The sequence below is a fragment of the Dermacentor silvarum genome, chromosome 6, assembly GCF_013339745.2.
Source record: "Dermacentor silvarum isolate Dsil-2018 chromosome 6, BIME_Dsil_1.4, whole genome shotgun sequence".
Taxonomy (NCBI): domain Eukaryota; kingdom Metazoa; phylum Arthropoda; class Arachnida; order Ixodida; family Ixodidae; genus Dermacentor; species Dermacentor silvarum.
Genome location: NC_051159.1, coordinates 33,898,731 through 33,907,350, shown reverse-complemented (window position 1 = coordinate 33,907,350; position 8,620 = coordinate 33,898,731).

Below are 8,620 nucleotides of genomic sequence, written 5' to 3'. Positions count from 1 at the left end.
AATATTCCGGCAAAATTACTTATCATCTTACTTCAGTGACATCACCAGGGCACTCAGTTATCTAGAGCGTAACCATGCTTCGGTTGACCAACTCATAAAATATCCGTACGCGATCAAATAGTAAAACGATGTGTCACGATAGGAGGGCAATATGATTCAACGACGAAAATTAGCCCAGTTTTCACCCATACACGTCTCCAGAAAGGAAGATTGCCAGAACGCCCCTGTATATTTCTCAAATCACGGTATTTTGCGCCGAGAGAAACCGGACCGTAATGAAAAAAAAAGTAACGCTACCACAGACGAATTGATAACTCCTTACAATAATTTATATCAGGAAAATTCAGCAGTTGACGTGCTGTTCTCCGTAAATTGGGCCAAAGTAAATGCAGTAACAGAAAAAAAAATACTTGCCTTCAGTGCATCCAGAAGATCCTGACGGCAATGCTTGCTCGTACGCAGAAAAAAAAAACATGCACACGCTGTAATCCCGCGCGCTCTGCTTTCTGCCGCGGTCTCCGCTGCCGCCGGAATCCTAAACTTTACGGAATCCCAAGTGAGTGCGCCATCTCGCGGTAGCCGGGCGCACGACGCGATGTTCGTATTTTTGCTGGGGAGCGCGGCGATTGGGATGGCCGGAGAGAAACGCGCGCGCGCCGCCATCTCGGAGGCCATGGTGTGAGGCGCCTAGTTGTCTGCGCTACCGCAGCGGCGCCACTGCCAAGGTCGATCTAAACCCCTATATTTATAAAAGTAGCGCCATTCTTAGATCTTGCCGCCACCGCGCTCACCCCGGCGCTTCCTCCTCGCCCTCTCTTAGCCGCCTCCTGTCGCCCCAGCCTCCTCCGCTCCCCCATTGGCCAATCCGTGTCACGTGGAAGTTCGCGTCGCGCTTTTGTATATTTTTTTCTTCCCAGCGCGCTCCGACTGCCATTCTCGGGCCTGTGCGACGAAAGTGCTGTACGCACAAATGGATCAAACGTGTTATGGACAAGAACTTCGTTGTGATGGCATGCTGCTGCGCCTTAAGTTGCCGCAACCGACAAGGTGAGGGCAAAAGGCTTTTTTTGTTTACTATCCGGCGTGCACAAACGCTTGCTGCACACTTGATATTTGCGCCGTCTCGCATCGTCGCGTTGCTACTTGCAAAACGGCATTATTAAGACCAGTTACTGACTGACGAAGCAAAATCGCGCCTCAAAAACGTCTCCGCAGGGCGCGATCGAAGTTTTCCTCGGATTTCCTCTGGTAGCGCGTTAGCTGTCGTCTGCCACGGCAGGCCCGACGCAGGCGGCGCCACTGTCGATATCGCGCCTCGATCGCGCTGGTCGCGCCGAGCGCGATAGTGGAACGGAGGAGGAGAGAAGTGGATGGCGCTACTTTTATAAATATAGGGGTTTTAGGTCGATCTAACTTGCCACTGCTCCTGGAGAGGCGCGCGGGTGGGAGCCTTTCTTTGGCAGCGTCGCACGCTTCGCGCAGCGGCCGCGCTTCGCGTTTACATTTTACTTTACACTGACGCGAGAGTTGTGCCCTTTCTGTTTTCAAAATATAAAATAAAATCTCAACGCTGCTTGCAAGGCTATCAATATACTCAGGAGTCGGTATTGGGTCGCTAATAGGCTCACCGGACGGCGCACCTCGGCCGCTGGTTTCGAGCCTTATGGTTGGCTCACCGGATGGCGCACCTCTGCCGATGGTTTCGAGACCATCGTTCAAGAGAACTGGCTAGTTCTTTGTCGAGAGGCAGTACTACTGATACAGTGGGCGCTTTTGTTGAGTGTGCTGATTTACTTGCCTCGCTTGACGCGCTTGTTTGCTGGTTAAAAAAAGAAAAAAAAGAACGTAAAATGAAACTTCCTACGCATGTGCATAATGACATTGGCTTGTATAACTATTTTCTGCCAGATTTCTGTAGTTTCATCTTTCTAGAAAAATGGGGTTAATAGCCGGTTTATAACGGATCACACATTCAGCTACATTGCCGGTGTGTGCCATATTTATGTAAAGACGATGCAATGAAAAAACGTTGTTCAGCATGAATACACTTGCAATTGTAAGAAAAAAAGAAAAAAACAACCCTGTAATATGAAACTATTTACGAATGCGTGCATAATGACATAGCTAGGTTTGTATAACTATTTTCTGCTCGATTTCGTTAGTTCCACCTTTCTAGAAAAATGCGGTAGATAAGGGATTGTACATATACAGCCAAATTGCCGATATGTGTAGCATATTTATGTAAAGACGATGCAGTGGAAAAAGTTGTTCAGCGTGACTAGAGCAATTGCAATGGTGAAAAGAAAAAAAAAGATTGAGAGAGGCTGTGTCAATTGTTATTTTCTTTATTTACACGATGGCCACGGAACATGCACCTCGTTCGACAGCTTTAAATTCGTACTACCTTGCGTGACGGAGGCTTGTAGGCGAGTTTTAACCGCTCCACAGTTGCATTCAGGTCCCCGGTCCAGTTCGCTAGTAGCGACTTTAACAATTTGCTTAGAAACACCTTACACAGTTCCACGGTGTGGCCGCCGGTGAAGTGAAGCGAACACACCAATTAAAAACGTTTTCCCTCGGCTCCCAAATGCTTCCTTTGCCACTTGTCCCTGTCGCGAAATGTTTTCAGCCAAACTGAGGGTACCGCGGATTAATGGTTCTTTGCTTGCGTTAGTAACGCGCTGGCGCTGAGCCATGCTCCCTCAAGGGCTGCAGAAGATAGTGACAACCTTTCCCTTTCCATACGAACCACTTACTACTTAGTAACGCACAGCGGCACGCAACAGTTGCACGGGATGGTACCACATGCAACACTCAAGGACCTCGACTCATTTATACAAGTTTGTATGGGTCTTCTGTGTTTATACTACCACATGTGCGGACAAAAGGCGTGCAAGCGGGACGCGAAATCTCTCCCGCGGCGCCTTCCAGGAGGGAGAGCATTGATGATGATGATTTAATGGCATCCCCTTTGAAACGGGGCGGCGACAAATAGTCACCTAGCCTGCTTGATTTAATCAGGCATATACTATACATGTTCTATATCTAGCATTTTTGTATACCTCTAATTAACCTTTCTTTTTTTTTTCAAAATTTACCGTGTACCGCTACTTATGATTTTAAGAGATCAGGTCGTATCAATCTTTTCCCTGCTTTTTTTCCCACCAGTACTCTAATCATCCCTTGCTTATCTCGACGGCGGATCTGTTGATGTTTCCTTCCACTGTAAACCCAAGCGCTTGTGGAAGTTGCACATTATCTACGGTTCTCGCTGGGTGGATCCCGTCGCATTCCATTAGGATGTGCTGAGTGGTCTCTTGATCTTTACTGCAGCATACACATGCCTCATCTAGTTCCGAATATTTGCTCCGGTATGTTTTGGTCCTCAGGCAACCGGCTCAAGCCTCAAATAGCAATGCACTGCCCTTTGAGTTATCGTACATATTTTCCCTTCTAATTTCTTTCTTCTCATTCTTGTAAATCTCCATGGTGCTTTTTGTTTCCATTCTTTGCATCTAATTCACCGTCTCTATTTCTCTCACTTTCTTTCTGATGACCCCTGGTTGTCTATTTACAGTTTCGATTATTCCGTACTTGGTTGCCAACTTCCTTGACCTCTTCCTCCATTCTGTGTCCACGCTTTTCATGTACTTGTGCACTTCAGCCACCCATTTATTTTCATCCATGTTCCTGAGCCTTTCTTCAAAACTAATTTTGCTCTGTGCTTCTCTGACTTCAAAAGAGGCCCAACCCATGTCACAGTGCACTGCCTCATTTGTGGTATTACGTACCGTGGGCTCCCAAAGCCAACCGGCCTACTGATCTTTGGTTAACTTCCAAACCCGACAAGATATCCGATTTTAAGCATATAATGGCATTTGCGAATGTTAGCGCTGGCACCATTACTCCTTTCCCGATTCCACGCACCACCTCATACTTATTGTGGCCCCACAGTGCTCTGTGTTTCATTATTGCTGCATTCCGCTTCCCCTTTATTTTAGATTATCTTGGTGGTTGGTTGAGTAATTCTTTCCTTCATTTATGTGTATACCGAGGTACGTATATTGCTTCACTATGGGTACAACTTGCTGTTGAATTGACACCACGAAGCTACTCGTCTCTTCATTAAAGATCATAATTCCTGATTTCTCTGTGCTAAACTTAAGGCCTAGATTTCTCGTTGCGTTGACACAGATATTTGCAAGTATCTCTAAATCTTTTTTATTGTCCGCTAGTAGCACAATGTCATCTGCGTACATCAGTCCAGGGACCTTCTGTTGCACCATTTGTCTATTACGCATGTAGGATAAATCAAAACATAATTCGCTGTTTTCCAGTCGTCTTTCTATACCCTTAACGTAAAGCAGTCCCGCAGCAGTGGCGCCCCCTCTAAAAGGGCGGCGGCAAATGTCAACTTTCGCTTCACTGCTGCGCGCTCATACCACGGCCGCTCGATGAAACGCTCGTCGAGCGGCCGTGCTCATACTTCGCCGCGCGACGTGAAACGCACCTCGTGAGTTTCATTGAGCGGCCGTGCACGGTGTCTGAAGACTGTGATGTTAAACACTGTGAATTCTTGCGCTAAAACTTCTGATAGCACCGGCATATTTTACAGCATAAGCTGTTATGGGCTCATTCCAATAGCCGTTTCGGTTCGCGATGATGCCGCGCGTAACCGCTATCCCCGGAAATGCGAAAAAAGTACGCAATTCCCGCCGGGTTCTAACCCGCGCCCGCAGCGTGGGAGCCAGAAATTCTACCACTGAGCCATGGAAGCGCTTGCTATCGGCCAGTGGAAATGCCCTATGAGGCAAGCGCGCAGGGGCAGACGACCCGAGCCTTCGCCAGTATGGTGGCGCCATCTGGGTAAAATGCCTGTAAACGCAGCGCGCGCAGGCGCAGACGACGATATGCGATTCAGACGAGGCGCGCAATCAACGCGCTCCCGAGCCTCCGCTAGTATGGTGGCGTCTTCTAGTTAATGTGCCTGCAGACGCGTCGTGCCCGACATGCAAGTTGCAGTTGTAAGGCTTGATCGGGCTCAGCAGACTGCTGTGCAGAGAGCATAACAAGCCGCAGCTCGCCGTCGACGCCAGGTGGACAGTTCAGATCGTTCTCGTCAAAACGAGGCGAACAGACTGCCGCGAAGACCCTGTTGAGCATGGTGCCCAAATTGGAGCTACTCTTGAGCCAGTCCACCAGCTTACGCTGTGACTGTGCTGCGTGTGCCGCGCAGGCCTGCGACTTTTTTTTTTTTCGTTCCTGTTTTTTTTTTTTTGGAAGGACCGTCCCGGATTCCGCAAATGCTTTCCTTACGCGTACAAATCACACGAATATCGCGTTGATATGTTCTCGGAATTAATTTCGTGGATATCCAAAGTGAATTTCGCACAGCAATCTTTTGACAGCTCCGGGTTTTTATTTTTCTGTTTTCCTTAAGCTGCCTTTCAGGTTTCAGCAAATAAATTCCTTACGCGCTCAAATACCACAGATGCCACGTTGAAATGTGGCCGTTGTGAGGCTATCCACAGCAAATTCTTAAGCAACAAGTTTTTAGCGTGTCAGCATAAGGAGTGCCAAAGTGTGGGTGAGTGAATTGAGAAGCCGGTGACGTAGTAGAGGTGTGTGTATAAAAAGTCAATATCCTGCTCTCACGCACTGCGTCGTGATGTCACAACACAGTTTCCTCCAGGAACCACAACCGAAACTGGCTGTGGAAAAATAGTTATATTAAATTATTAGCAGCACTCTGAGGCATGTCAGCCTTGCATGTCAAATCCAGGATATTTGTTAGAAGCCTGTAGTGGCATGCTTGAGTATCAGATCACTTTTCAGGAGTGTTTGCGAGATTTTTGTTTGACAGTAAACACATTATTTGGAGGAGCCGTTGTAAGCGCACAATTTTAGAAAGTGTTTGTACCGTTCCTTTAACCCTTATTTTCTATCTAAATGCGCAAAACACATGAAGAATAAGCATAACAAAAAGAAAAAAATATTTGGCGGTAATTTGTTCAGCAATAGGGGGGGAAACCCCAGGCAGGAAACTGGAAGTACTTCGAGTTTCACCCCAAGCCACCTAAGGCTTCGTTTTCAATTTATACAGACATGTCTCATCATATGTGAATCATAGGCATACATTTTGTTTGCTTTACATGTGTGACACCACTGCAGCTGGATATCTTGCATCAGCCTGTTTCCCCTTACCTTGCTTTCAAATAACAGTGAGTCGCGTGCCAAACTTCTTCGTCCTCCTACAGTGTTCCTGCTCTAAACCAACAAATGACGCTTGTTTCGTGTCATTAAGTGTTGGGCGAAGACATTTAGCCAGAAACTTTGTACTCAAAACTGAAACTCGACAAAAAAAAAAAAAAGATTTTCTGGTAAAGGCAAAGCGTTGCTGCATGTCTCGCATGTGTATTCGTAAGACGACAGTGCTTTGAGTATCGCTTAGAGCGTGCGTGGAAGTATCTAGAAATAAGCTCGAATTTTTGTGTAGTTTCGAGCGTGTAATTTACACTAGAGTTTTTGGCTTCTTGGTTTAGTTAGTGTCCTTCGTGGACAAGAGAAAAAAATGTTAGTGCAAGGTTCGCACGAATGAGTTGTGGAAGATTTGAGGAGCCTTATTCGGAACATGTAGATTGTTTTGAGAAGAAAGCTTTGTCTTCACGGCGTGTGCTTGTCTCGCCAGACTTTCGTTGAGAATCCATTCTCCGGTGTGTCGCCGGCAACCATGGTCCAGGTGTTGTACTTGCCCAACTTAACGAAAGCGGTGAAGAGCATCCCATGCCGTATACTGTCGACAACTGACACCGCGAAAACAGGCGTTCAGCACCTCTGAGAACGAGTGTTTGTGCATAGTATTGGCCATTAAAAAGCTAGAATGCTATACTCAAGGCACTAAATTCAAGGTCGAGAGCGACCACTGTCTTCTTGTATGGCTGAAGCAAATTTCGGGAAAAAACAGGCGACTGCTGAGATGGAGTCTCATTTTGCAGGAATGCAACTTTGAGGTCAAGTATAGAAAAGGGAGCCAGAATAAGAAGGCAGACAGTCTGAGCTGGGGATGTTCAGCAACGACTCAAGGTTGTTTTTTTTTTAAGCGTGTTTTGTAAGTATCGCAATCAAAGTTATTAAGATAGGCAACTAAGTTCTGTCTTGCTGAGGGCTGACCACGACAAAAAGAAGAGAGACGGAGAGAGGGGTAGAACTTTGTAAAGCGATGCGGGGATCATAGCGCCCGGTAGGCGTGTCGCTTGGGCACGCCGACCAGAGTGTGTGTGTGCTTGTGTTTTCCTAGGAAGAAGGCCACAATGACATGAGTGCTAGGATCCCCAGCGGCAGTGGGTCCTCAGCCATCAACTCAGAAGGGAACCTCGACGCTTGGGGCAACCTGACAGCAGGTCACTCTCATGTCGAATCTCGTGGCGGCGGAGGAGTCCGTTACGTCTCAACATAGAAAAAGGCATTCCTTGGATGTTTCCCACGAGGCAGTCCGTTCATCAGCGCACGCCCAGACGGCGATCGGGCCTGTCATAGACTGTGACATGTAAACAATGGAGCTCACGTCGAGGCAACAACTGCTGCCTTCCGTGGAAGCGGTAGTTACCGTGAAGACCACTCTACCTAATCCTGATCCTGACAAGCAGACCGTCACGGAGAACCCACAAATTGATGAAAGGGGCCAACACCGTGGGAACTGCGTCGACCTCAGTTTTCCAGATTGCCATGCGGTTGCACGGTATGCGCCGACGAAACGGTGCGACGTCTTGGGAGGGATTTTGCGAGAGGTTCAACGATTACGATTGGCTGAGATACAGTCATCAGATTCTTCAGTCTAGTCTCCTAGGGAAGACGACTGTTTTAAAAGCAGACACTTTTGACTCCATAGCTGGAGTCAGTGTAAATAATGTAAATTAAACCCATCTCTTCATTTCCTTCAATTTCCCGAATTGATCTCTTCACCAGTGACGCCCGAGTACAATCTACGAACCCCGCAACACTCGTAACGCTCAGTATTTGTCAAATTTAACAGGCAATAACCACCTGAGAAAGCTATATGTCCATAATACCTAAAGCTACCTGCAAGTGCTGACACTGCTGAAGAGGTATACTTGCAGGTGTATCTTACCATTTAAAGGGACACTAAAGGCAAATAGAAAGTAACGCTAAAGTGATAGAGTAATGCTCTAGAACATCTAAGGTGTCAATATAAATGCGAACAGAGATTTAGTAATCGAGAAATTGAGGTAAATGCAGGACACGATAAGAGACTCCCCAGGGACATTCAGGTACTTACCCGACGACAAAGGCACTCCTCAAAAAAATTATGTCACTAGTACTCAACCACTCGGATTAAAAATGTAATTTCGACGGAAGAAAATGCTACTTGTCTACTTCTATTAGATTCTTAGAAAAAAATTGCTTTTTGGTGTTACCCTTCATAACGACATGGGTGGTGTAAAAGTTTCGTTTTCCCTCGTCTCTGTGCCGCGCGCTTTCGAGTTTCAGTAGTTCCGTTAACGCGTAATGCTGCGCTGGTGTTACTGGCTCGCTAAACTCGCACCTGAAATTTCAAGAAGCAGAGAATGCCACGTCCATGGGATGTCGCGGGCTGCCCGAA